The following is a 12,726-nucleotide window of genomic DNA, read 5'->3' on the forward strand; positions in this document are numbered from 1 at the left end:
GTTTGGATTTTTTAATTTCACAGAATTGTAGCTTGAAGAAGCTGAGACATTACTGACTACCAGTAAGCCCTATCCTAAGAGATATTTTCCTTCAAGAATAAAAGTGTTCCACTTCCTAAACTTCAAAGACAGTAAGAATATTTTCAGCCAGACTCAAAATGGTATTTAGGAACCTGGTATTTATTCCTGTTGATTTCAGATGCCTCAATACCTTTGCCTTGACATAGAAACTGTGCCAAGTTAAAAACTCCCTTGCCAGTTACACCCTCTGTTAACAATCCTGGAGCTCGAGAATTCTTCTTGTAACAGTGTGGCTTTTTCCTTGCACATGGCTGAATTACCAGGATTCACATTTTGCTCACAATACTTAAATGGACATAACCAATCCAGTTGTAAAGGGACCCTTTCTAAGGATGTCATAGCACCTGTATATATGGTAGAACAAGCTTGCCAGGACAGGTTGAAGCTGTATCACGAAACCCCATCTACAGCTGACAAGGACTAACAGTTAAAAAAAAAAATCCAATCCAAAACAAGATTCAGTGTCTTGTCACTGCTACAAAAGATCTGGGATTTGTCCTACCAGCCATGTCAAGAAATACATTATTCTGAGTCAGGATGAGTGATCATTGCTTTTGCTTGGTTTCAAGGGAATTACGCTTACATGATGGCATTCACTAAGTCTTGAAACTGTTGGCCAATTCTGTCAAAATGAAATAGATCTAAAGACACTAGCTGAGATCACAGCCCATCTGTACTTGGTGTACTTGCGCAAATGCGTGCCTGGCAGAACAAAGACAGGAGTTGTGCCCTGGAGATGCAGGGACATAAAAACAAAGCACTTTGTGACCAGCCGAACTCAAGAAATCAGATCTCCTACAGAACTGTGTTCCTTGGTTGATTAAAAGTTTACACTGAACTGTACAAAGATTTTCTGTTCCCATGTTCAAAATGCAACGTATCAAATCAGAGTTATTTGTGTTCTTTGAAGTTTTTAGGGAGATGCCAGTTCAGGGGCATTTGCCCAGAAAATCCTTCTCCCTTTCTCTTTACAGCTTCATTTACATCCCATATCTTATTGCCAAATAGAGGTTGTCACATAAAAACATATCAGTCAGTCACTGAGCTAAAAACTGGGGAAAACTGGCAAGTGTCTGATTTTAGACTTGCTTTTTCTCAGCTGGCCTGTTTCTACAAAATTTGCAGAACCTTAATTACCTTGGAGCTGTTCTCCTTATGTCACGCTTGGTGTGAAACTGGGAAATGGTGATAAAATATTATTTAAGGGACAAATACATGTGTACACATATATTAAGGAATGGCAAAAACCTTGTTTCCAATAGAAGCTAGTTATCTTTTTGATCTATGTAGGTGTGTAGCATCCCCTCAGGCAGTGGAATTGCTCTCCAAAGTCATGTGGATGCAGGTACAGCCACATTCTGAGGCTGAGTATCCACACAGCAGCTTTTAGGATGATTTGCAAGCCACAGATAAGTGGAGGAGCACAAAAAATGGCTTACTCCCAAGGAAAAGCTAGACACTCGTTTTAATGAGGTTAGTGCACAAAGGCCACACAGAGGACCTTTGCACCAGTAACAGACTTGGAAGCATGGTAGAAGTCTTGACTAAGATAAGAGGGAAAGAAGGAGCAGTGAAATACATGTCTGAAGGAAAGAACTGAAACTATCAGAAGGAACACAGGAAGAAAGTTAAGCACCACAGTGTCGCACCCTGAATGGTAGCTAATTCTGCCTTCCTTGGAAATTTGAGATCTGATGATTCACAAACAATGGGAAAGCAGCACTGGGTGTAGGGGAAAGCTGTTTTTATAGAGACCATCAGCTTTGTCAGACTCCATTTCCTGACAGCTAGTTTGTAGGGAACAATGTTGCTGTGACTCACCAAAAGATGTTTGTTTCTTGTGGAAAAAAAAGTCACCACAGGACTGATTGCATTAAGTTACATTTCCTTGAGATCCAACTGGCTCACACACTTGGCAGCCACAGAGACCGTGCCAAGCTGATGTTCATTTCAACATCAGATTTGAGACATTTTTAGGAAAACAAGGAAAACACTTTAAGGCAACCAATCAGCTTTTAAAGTTTTGTGGCATTTTTTGAATTCTTTCCCCAGAAAACAAGCACTGCCTACAAAGATTTTCAAATTACACACAGCATGCCAACAGCTTAAAAGTAACATCCAAAAGTAGCAGCAAGGAGCTGGTAAGAGTGGCAGAGTGGTATGATTTTTCATTAATGATTCAAGATAGTCAGGATTACATTTAAAGCAAAGGAGAAGGCAGGCGTCCTACTCTGATTAACTTGCAAAATAAAGCAGTCTTGCAACCATTATTTTCACAATTAGTCATCATATACATGCATAATTCCTGCAGATTTCAATCTGTTAACCTATTTGAATAGGCCTATTCCTAAGAATAAAATTTTCCTGGACTCACACAGGCCAAACCAATAGGGATTTAGGAATAAAAGAGATGGCAGAAAACAAGTGTATGAGAAACCAAAGCCTTATGACACATAGAGGCAGGGGGACTTTACATACAAAAGTTGCACAGAATCTAAAAATGAGGGTAGAGGGCCTTATAATATTAAACTGGGAAACTTTCTAACAGTTTAGGAAAAAAACGTGACGAAGTCAGACCTACTTAAGGGCAATCAGAGCCAAGCGAAGATATATCTAATACATTTGAAGGGGGAAGAGGCAGGAAGGGAGAAGAGGAACAGGGACCTTGCAAACCACAGTGGCGTCCTAGCAGTGGGGACCTAGAGATGAAGAAACCTCACAGTAACGCTGAGCAACTGGCTTTGGCAAGAGCCCGACACCTGTCTGGGGAGAAAAAGTTGCAGAATTGCAGCTGAACGCTGAACCAGGCTGGCACTCGTTGGCAGATGCGATTCTTTTTTTAAAGAAGCTAAATAAAAGGCTTTACCCGTTTAGCTTATATTATTTAGGGAGATATGCTGCAGTTACTGTAGCTACGCTATTACTTGTATCAGGACTAGACAGGGAGCTTTCGGACTACCCAGGGAGCTGTCCTGGCAAGGACAAGCCCTGCCGCTGTTCCCGCTCTGCGGCTCCGGCGGTGCCCGCTGTCCCTGTTACCCGGGGGGCCGAGCGGGGACCGGGCTCCCGTTTGGCCCCGCCGCGCCGGTCCCGGGCCAGAGGGAGCGCCGAGCAACAGGAGGCGGGTCCGGAGCCGGGCGGGCTGTCAGCGAGCCCCGCCGGCCGAGCCGCGCTCCCGCCCGGCGGGAAGGCACGGGACCGGACGGGACGGGACAGACGGGACGCCGCAGTCCCGGAGCTCCGCAGTCCCGGGACGCCGCAGCCCCGGGACGCCGCAGTCCCGCCGCTACTCCCTCCCCGCAGCCCCCCGAGCACCGGCAACAGGCCCCGCGCAGCAGCGCCCCGGCAGCGCCGCAGGCCCCGTCCCACTCACCGCCGCGGCACCGCCGCCGCTTCCCCCGCGGGCAGCCCCAGGGGCCGCGGTGCCTCCTTCTCCCCCGCCGCGCTGCGGCCGCTCGGGAGCTCGCTCAGGCTCGGCGGGGCCGCCCGGCACCGGCCCCGCGGCTCCGGGGGCTGCGCGGGACGGCGCGGAGGGCCCGCCCTCGCCGGCGCGGCCCGGCCCGGCGGGCGGCGTTATGTAACGCGGGCCGGCCCGCCCCGCCGGCAGCGGAGCCCTCGGCGAGGGACCGCGGAGCGGGACCGGCCTGCCCGGGGCTGGGCACCGCGGCCAGGCTGTCCCCGCACGGCGGCCACGGGCGCCAGGTGAGCACCCGCATTCTGCTATTTTTAGCAAGAGTAAAATGCACCAGAAGAGGAAAAGCCGAGTTTCTCACGGTATCGTGTTCTGCGGGGCTTGGAGCTGTGAGAGTCACCGACCACCGCGGGCGACAAGCCCCAGGCGATCCCCACGCGTGCCGGTGGCCCCGGTGATCCGCGCCAGCACGTGGGCAAGTCTCTTAATGTTTCTTTAGAATGCCCTGTATCTCAGCAGTTACACGTGCGTGAAACAACCCCAGCTCATCACAAAGTAGTGCGACCGGGAATTCATTTGGATGCATGAAGTGACATTTTGAGAAAAAACAAACAAACAAAAACCAACGAAAACTTAAGAGACAAAACCTCTTTCCACTGTAGTACTGGCTGAGGCACAAAGTCTACTGCGTGTGTTCAGGTAATTATGGGCAAATCAGATAGAAACAAAAGGAGCAGCAGCAGTGGTGCGTTGCCAGCCACAGCGTCGGTTCTGTAGCCCAGGGAGAGAAGCCAGGAAGTCATCAACATCTTGTGCTCCATCTGCGGCATCAAAAAATTACAATCATATGAGAGCCTGTGCACTGAGCCACAGGGAGGGAAGGAGGGAAAGAATGAACAGCCTCTTCATATTTGAACAACAATATAATGTAAACAAACTGAATGAGCATGTGAAGAGGTTTGTATTTCATAAAGCATGAAAACGTCCTAATTGGCAGGGTTTATATTGCTGCCCTCTGCTGCTGGGAACTTGAGCGGTGCGTCTGCCTAACGAGCAGAAAAACGGGCTATTTGCGATAAAAATCTGATTACGCATAACAGTACTGTGGTCAAGAGCCTCGAGATATGTAGTTCAGAAGTGAAGAAAGGGTGAGCTCCCCGATTCTGCGAGAGGCAGGGGGTGACAGCTCTCGACCCTTTAGTACCGGGTGGATGGGATGACTCACATCAACAGTGGTCTCTGGCTGTATTAGCCGGGGGAGCCTTCGTAGGCTCATTTCTGCCCATAGCCAGAAAAGTGATCTGCCATCCACGTGCCAGCACAGTCTTAACTGGAATAGCTCTTTATTTATATTGCTCCCAAAAGCATCAGGAATCACTATCCCTCACCAGCAGTGTTAAAGGCCAAAGGAAATTTTGTCAGAATGTCATGGTGAGGAGTGCACTTCTGTAGCAGGTTCTGACCTCGAAGCTCCGACTGGCCACAGTGTATACTGTAGCGGCATAATTTGGGGTGACTATGATCTTTTAAGTTGTCACTGAGAGGGCAACTGAATGCTGTAGTCTCCCTGTGTTTCTGGACAAGCCTTTCATCTAACTTGGAAAATAATTTATTCACTACCTTGGTTTTGACAGACTATTTACCTGGAGTAAAGTTCATATCGCCAGTGTGTAATATTGAATCTATGGCTATGCAGCTGCTCTTGCTCATAGTAATTCAGAGTTGATTATCTCATAATGACCTTCGGAATAGCGTGAGGAAATGGATACAACCCAAAGGGGTTGAACTCCAAGGGAATGTCTTTAGAATAGGTAGGTGATAGAGAATATAAAATCTTACCTGTGAATTCACCTTGGGAAAACTGGCTCAGTTATCACAGTGAGTACATGAACCACTGTCACTGGCAGCAATCAATTCCTTAGGAAACCACCCCCTTGGAAATTACTTTGCATACATAGACCTTTTAAGCCCCTTGTATTCAAAGAGTTTGCTGGTTGGGGACAATGCATCCCTGTCTCTAAAAATTGCTTGCATAAAGTTCCTCTTCTGCATTTCCCTATGTGGATGCTTTCATGGCTCTGATTTTACTACCTCAAACAGCTTGTACATGCTGAGGTAGAAAAAAAATCCTATACATGGGCAAACAGCAGGCATTAAGTAAATGAGCATTCAGTGCATTACCCAAACAACACAAAGCTGCCCACAAACCACACCTAAACGACACAGGAGAGGTTGGAATGACTGCAAGCAGTGTGGAAGCGTGGAGGGGCTTCTGAAAAAGAGCAGCAGCACTAGCACTCTTTCTTTGGAAAAAAGGAATATATTTTTAGAGCAGTTGGCCCTGCCGCTAAACCAAACCACAAGTATTTGTCAGTGAATGTACAGCATTTTCAGCCATTTCCTGTGATGAGTAGAATACCCAAGAGACTGGGTGGAAAGCACAAAATACTGCAAAAGTAACAATGGTGTTGGCATGGTTTACTCCACAGGAGGACCTGCATGACGTCTCAAAGGCATCAGAAAACCACTTAAAATGCTGCAGGGTAGCTGCTCTCTCTTATTAGTGTAACACACCCATTTATTCACGCTCATAACTGATGACAAACAAGTATTACAAGACATTAGGATGTTTTCCTTTATGTTTGTTTATGTACAGCAATGTTGTTATTAAAATAATGAGTCACATGGCAGTTAGGGTGGGAGGAACAGCATTTATTGGCAGAGTAGCATTTCTGTGCAACATACCAGTGACATGCCTTTGGCACGACAGATCTCAACATTGGGACTTATCAGCATATTTTTGTATGTTGTTTTATAGCTACTAGAAGTTGTACATTGCTTGACAGAAAGCTTTTGTGGGTGGTGGTAGGAGTTGCTACAGAACTCTCAGTCAGTGAGGAATGAAGAACTATAAACTCTAAATGCTGATGTCAAAGCAGCTTATCTGCAGGAGCACTAGGACAAGGATCACACTGGCAAACCAGGCTAACTTCCTGTCCTGTATTCACGTGGAGATCACATGGACTTAACCTGGCATTTCACATTCTCCCTGCTGCATATTTTGGATTTTACCTTTTGTCTAATTTGGTTCCACACCTGGGCACAGACTGACTGCCTCCACAGAGAAGTGAGACTTTGTGCTACTATATCAGTTCTGACACCCTGTTGCATTAAGAGTAAGGTCAATTTTTCTGTTGCATTAAATTTGGCAGAAAATAAATCCTCTTGCATTCCAACTGGCCTCAGGTATCAGAGGGGTTAGGGGAGGCTGGGCTTATTCTGAGTGACAGCCAATGCAACATTAAGGAACAGAAATGCAGGGCCAATGTGGCACTGTAATTCTGATCATGTTCAATAAGAATTACCATGTTTTTGAATTCACAAATAGTCTGGTCGTGCCCAGTGAACTCTCAAGGCTGGCCTAGAAGTCCAGTCCTGTTCAATAGTCTCACAGCCAGGTGCAAAACAGTGTAGTTTACTGAGCAACAGGTTCATATCTGTGATATTGGATTGCCAGAGATAAATACATTGTCTGCAGAAGCACATGTGAATACCTAAAGTATGAATAATGCAGCCAGTGACAAGTACATTATATTGTGATATGACTATATAGCTCTAAAACTACGGTCACAAACACAAGTTTGCTCTCTGAATTTCCTGAAGAAGCATTTGGTGTAGTCAAGCATTCAAGTCTTACCCAAGGCACCCCTGTGGGGGGGAGGATAGGTACAGCCTGTCAACTATCCCAGGATACAAAGGTGGAATCTCCTCTGACCTCTTTCCCCACTTAAGCTATAAATATATAGTTTTCTTTGAAGAAGTGGAAAAGGTAAAGTTACAGTTGGTGTCATTTCACATTTAGGTGGAGTTTGAGTGACTTTAGCCACTAGCATATGTGGTGGTGTGAAAGGTGATATGTATTTTCAAGTTAATGAAGCAAAGTTTACCTTTCTGTCACCATTTGAGTCATTCCCTTGGCTTAGTTTCCATCAGCTGCATTGTCTTCGACAGAGCATGACCCCAACACCTCCATGCCACTCCATCCTTTGTTTCATGTCCCCCTTACACCAAGCTCCTTCAGGGTTCCTGTTCCTAAGGTGTGCAGGAATTTGGCCCTGGTGAACTATAGCCAACACATGCACTCTTGTTCTTGCTGAACTTCGTTTTTCAGTATTTTCTCCACACACCTCTGGCCCTAAAATGGTCCCATAGTTAGGCACTTACTTTTCACCCGAGTTCTGACTCATGGGCAAACTTCAATATTTTAACACTCCAAGAACACTAGAAATTTAAGCACAGAGCCTGTAAGACAGATAACAAATTAATTAATTTTAGGATTTTTTTTTGGTGCCAGTAAGTTTCCACGTGAACAGAAAAGTGATAGTTGGTGCCCCTTTTTTATTAGCTTTTAAATTTGGAATTTCCTCTCAAACTAGAAGTTAGCAAATACCCCAGAAGATTGCAGTCAAACAGAGCCTGTACAATGTAAATAGACAAAGTGTTAACAACATCCATTAAATCAACTGTTGTAAACCAAGCCCCTTACACCTGTATATTCTTCTGAGAATAGGAGCCTTCAGCACACAAGATATTTAAATCTGGACTTCTTACTCCCAGTATCACTTCTGGAATCATAGTAAGCATATGCAATTAGGAACAGAGGAAATTTACTTCAAGTTTTCTATTAGATACAAGATACTGCCGAAAAAGCCTCAAATCTCTGTAGCTTCTGCAGTTGACAGAAGCAAGCCTAACAACGAAAAGAATGTGGGATCAAGGTTAGCAGACAAAAATCTATATAAATTCACTCAATTCAAAGGGACTTGAGCCACTATTAACCAGCTGAGGCACTGCTCCATTTATTTGTGAGCAGAACAGACTGTATCACACACATTGGACATATCAGGATTCTTCATGTGAACATCACTTGCTTGGATCACACCATATTATTTGGAACACATGCTCTAAAGGAACAGTTGCCACTGATGATACTGGATTCCTCCATCACTATCAAAACATCCATAAATAACATTTATCCTATGTGTTAATACCAAACAATTTTTGTAGCAAGAGCAAAGCAGCAACCAGGGCCACAAAGACGAGTAGAGAGATGGAACAGGCTGAGAGAGTTGGGTCTGTTCAGCCTGGAGAACAGAAGGCTCTGGGAAGAACTTATAGCCCCTTCTGGCATCTAAAAGGAGCCCACAGGAAAGCTGGAGAGAGACTTTATACAGGAGCGTGTAGCGACAGGACAAGGGGGAATGGCTTCAAACTGAAAGAGGGCAGGTTTAGATTAGATATTAGGAAGAAATTATTCACTATGAGGGTGGTGAGACTGGAACAGACTGCCCAGAGAAACTGTGGATGCTCCTTCCCTCAAGGCCACGCTGGATGAGGTTTTAAGCCACCTGGTCTAGTGGAATGTGTACCTGCCCATAGCAGGGGAGTTGGAACTACATGGTCTTTAAGGTCCCTTCCAACCCCAAACATTCTATGGGTCTATGAACTTCCTTTCCCAAGCATCATTATTCTGCTACCTGTTTTCCTTGCAGGTTCTCACAGGTTCTCTTGTTTGTTTTCAGTCTCATGCCTACACATCCTTTAGCAATATGAAAACTTTCCTTTTCTCCCTAAATATAAGAAGAAACACTCAGTGCCCAAAAGCATACACAAAGGGTGTTAAAAGCTGATAAAGAAATCAGACTGGAACTTTGGAGGCAATATCACTTTACAGTTAGTGAAGAGAAAAAACAGTAGAAAAAGATCACAGAACTACACTGGTGCAGTTTTTCTGATGCATCTGCAGTAGTCAAAATCTTTATATCTGCTTTACTAGAAGGAAGGGGGTTTTTCATACTGCTTCTATATAGAATAAAAAACAGACGTTGTATCTAAGTACCAGTATAATAATTTTGCTTTTAAAAATGTTCTTTTAGCAAAAGTGTCAATGAGAGAACAACTGAACATAGACCAAGTCAGAGGCACAGATGGGAGCAAAACACCTATGACACGACTCTCCTTGCCCAAAGGAGCATCTTCACTAGTGGGCTATGAAGCCCCACACTGTTTGCTCCCTGTGTCTGCCATTCACCAGGGTCACTCAGAGGTTTTTTTTTCTGCAAGTCCTCTAACATTTAGGCATCAGCAAGGTTAGCAGCTGTGCAGGAAATACAGTTTCTAACTTGTCTCAATTTTGCCACTAGAACAAACTATTGAATTTATTTTGTTTCTTTGAGAAATATTCCCTGCTTTCAGCTACATTCTTCACAACTATTCTGCACAGCTCTCTTTACCTAAGTGTCTTTACAGTACTTAGTAACTTATTCCAGTTAGGAAGATACATTAATATGAAAATAAGAGGCTGCAAACTGGAGGAGTGAAAAAGTATCTTTAGGAGAAGGCAAAAAAAAAAAAGATTATTGTTGCTGCACTTGTAAACAGGAATACAGAAGCTTGCTGATACAACATTTCTGTTTCAAAATGAGAGAAAACACTGGGCTTGCTGAGGCTCATGTTGTTTGCAGCACTGCACCTACCAAGCACACACCACTTGTGAATCCCATGCAAGCTACAAGCGATGAGAATGAGCCTAAAATTCAAATTAATTGTATCTGGTATATTAAAATCAGAAGCCATTTTTTACCTGTAAATCTTCATGTTATTCATCCATGAGAATTTGATTAATATAAGTGAATTAAAGAACACAGACTTGCCATTCCTGATAACCTGGTATAAGAATAAAGACAAGTCCAAATGTCTCCCCACATTTTGAAATGAAAGATATTCTGTTTTGCATTTATTTTTTACTCTACTTCAACCAGGGGAAAAATCAATATCTATCCACTTTTTAAAAATAAATCTATGAAAGTTAATTAGGTTTATGACTAATCCTACATATAAGCAGCATTTTTAATCTTTTTTAAGAGAGCAGCTGAACGAGACTCATAATTTATGCAAAGAATAATCTATGCTGTGAACTCTGTAGACCAAAAAAGGTTTACTGACTGTATTATGGCAGTACCTAGAGATCTCTGAACTGCAGGCACACAGTTTGCCAGCGACTCTGAATGTTCCTAGGGAAAAACACTAGATGTTCTGGAGCAGCAACAATCTAGCCACACCAGAGTGTGACTGAGGAAAGTGTTGACTTCTGCTTTGAAAGCGTCAAGGAAGCAGCAACAAAATGGAAAGCTGTAGGTTTAGGAGCATGCAGTGCTAACTTTGGTAACTAATGGCAATGCCCTCGTTGACACTCAGCAGGAGACCAGGGGAAGCCAGGGCACAGTGCAAATCAGGATTTGTAGCCAAACCTCCTGTGTCCAACATCAATGGACTGCACTTTTTTCCTAGCTCCTCTCTGCAATCCTCTGGATAGATAGCAAAGACAATTGTTGATATATAACATTCCATAAGCTTTTTACTATTAAAATTATTCCTTGCTTCCCTTCCCACCACAAATGCGGTTTTGCTATTCTGATTTCCCTGAGACTCAGTAGTCTGGAGCTACACTTTCACCTCAACTAGTTTCCCTGCTCCTAGGCATGCCAGCTTTGTGAAACAATTTGTTTGCATCTAGTCTTTTAAGGGATGGGAAACACATGCTACACCAAACAACTCTTACATGCCAGTGTTTAGAAGACTGTGGGTCTAGGAAAAGTCTTTAGTTTTACTTTCCTCCTTCCATGGAACACAGACCTTAAATCATTCACCACAGCAGTCAAGCACGAAACCACAATAGAGCATAGATCAACTTACTTGGATTGAGTGTCTCAAACTAAAGCACAGTGACAGAAAGCAGCAGCAAGGGTGCACCTTTGCCTCCTCATGTCTCCCAGGACCAGCATCGATTGAAAACTAGTATCTAAACAAAGAGCAAAAGGGCTACTGATAGCAAAGGGAGTCCAAGGATGATTCAGAGTGATCTGAGCATCACTGTCACAGGGAAAGTGATTGTTCTGAAACTCAGAGTTTTTTCCCAGGGTGAAAGTGCTTTTGTTTGTTTGTTTTAAATGAAGTCAAGCTGGTTATAAAGCAGGCCTTTATACAAGCCCAGCACCTGCTACAGTTAAATGACACACAACTTTCAGGGCCAAGTTCTTTATCTTGCAAGTTGCTAGCTATGACCAAGGAGGCTGGGGACCAATCTCAGCTACTATGGGTATCAGCAAAGGAGGAATGCAACTATGAATTTCTGAGGAAGAGCTTAGAGTACTGCAGGATTAAAATTTCAATCACTGAATTGCAAGAAATTAACTTAACAGGAAGCATTAGAAAGCATGCAATTATTTTAATGGAAATTTAGGAAAGGTGCATATGCATGTATTTGTGGGGAAGCTGCCTATTCTGTGAAAGAACTGCTCACCCTCACCAAACAAAATTGTATGTTTGTGTGATGCAGTTATGAGCATTAAAACCATTCTATGCACAGTCAGAATAAGGAAAATCACCGTATTTATATGGGCCATTTGGCATTGCTCTCTCAGTTCACACGTTCCTAGAACAGTCAGATTTTCAAGAGATATGGGTTTTCATACTTCAAAAAAGGAGAGCAAAAACATTTCAGAGTATCAAACCCACCCCAACTTCCCTCATCTTTATATTGTTATTTCTAGTTTTACAAGTTTCTCTTTTTAAGTAAGTGCAGCAACCTAAAAATTCAAGTTTCTGGGCTCCCCTTTAAGAATTTGTATTTTTACCTCCCACAAGTGATACTTTGACTCTTTTCTTGATTTGACTCCACACATTACAAATGCAAGTATGCCAACACACCCACTCCTCCTCTCCCATTTTAAGTTTTTGCTAGATCTTTGGGTCTAATTTTCTTCACATCATATAAAAGCTCCCCTAAAAACCAAATGGTCAAACATATTCCTGCTGTACTCATAGACACTTTTTTAGAGACCTTAATATATGGGGGAGCTCACAATTTACAGCTGTGACATCAGGATCTGTTCTCAGCAGGCAGCAAGTTGAAAGTGCCCACTCATTTCAGAAACTCAGTTTAAGACACCTAACTTTTCACAGTGATTTTTGCAGTATATATACTCTTTGCTTCATTGACTCTAATTAGAATTGCAAGGACCAAGAACTTTTCCTAGTCAGCCTTCAAACTGCATCAAGACAAACACTCAAACACCAGCAGTGAGCACTGTTGAGGACTGTACTCTAATTTTCCAGGTTTCCTTCCATAGGAGAGATTAAAATAAAATCAATCCAAGGAAGGCATATTAAAG

The 12,726-nt window shown here is 43.6% G+C and overlaps 1 protein-coding gene across 1 annotated transcript in view; it reads right to left on the reverse strand.

Annotated features, from left to right (window-relative positions):
- Positions 1 to 3,593, reverse strand: part of SYNE3 (spectrin repeat containing nuclear envelope family member 3) — a 67,157-nt gene extending 63,564 nt beyond the window's left edge. Inside the window, exon 1 of the mRNA XM_064659075.1 lies at positions 3,455 to 3,593. The gene's annotated coding sequence lies outside the window, so the exon portion shown is untranslated. The remainder of the gene's footprint in view (positions 1 to 3,454) is intronic.
- Positions 3,594 to 12,726: the final 9,133 nt, after the last annotated feature.

Source organism: Pseudopipra pipra, chromosome 6 (assembly GCF_036250125.1).
Source record: "Pseudopipra pipra isolate bDixPip1 chromosome 6, bDixPip1.hap1, whole genome shotgun sequence".
NCBI lineage: Eukaryota > Metazoa > Chordata > Aves > Passeriformes > Pipridae > Pseudopipra > Pseudopipra pipra.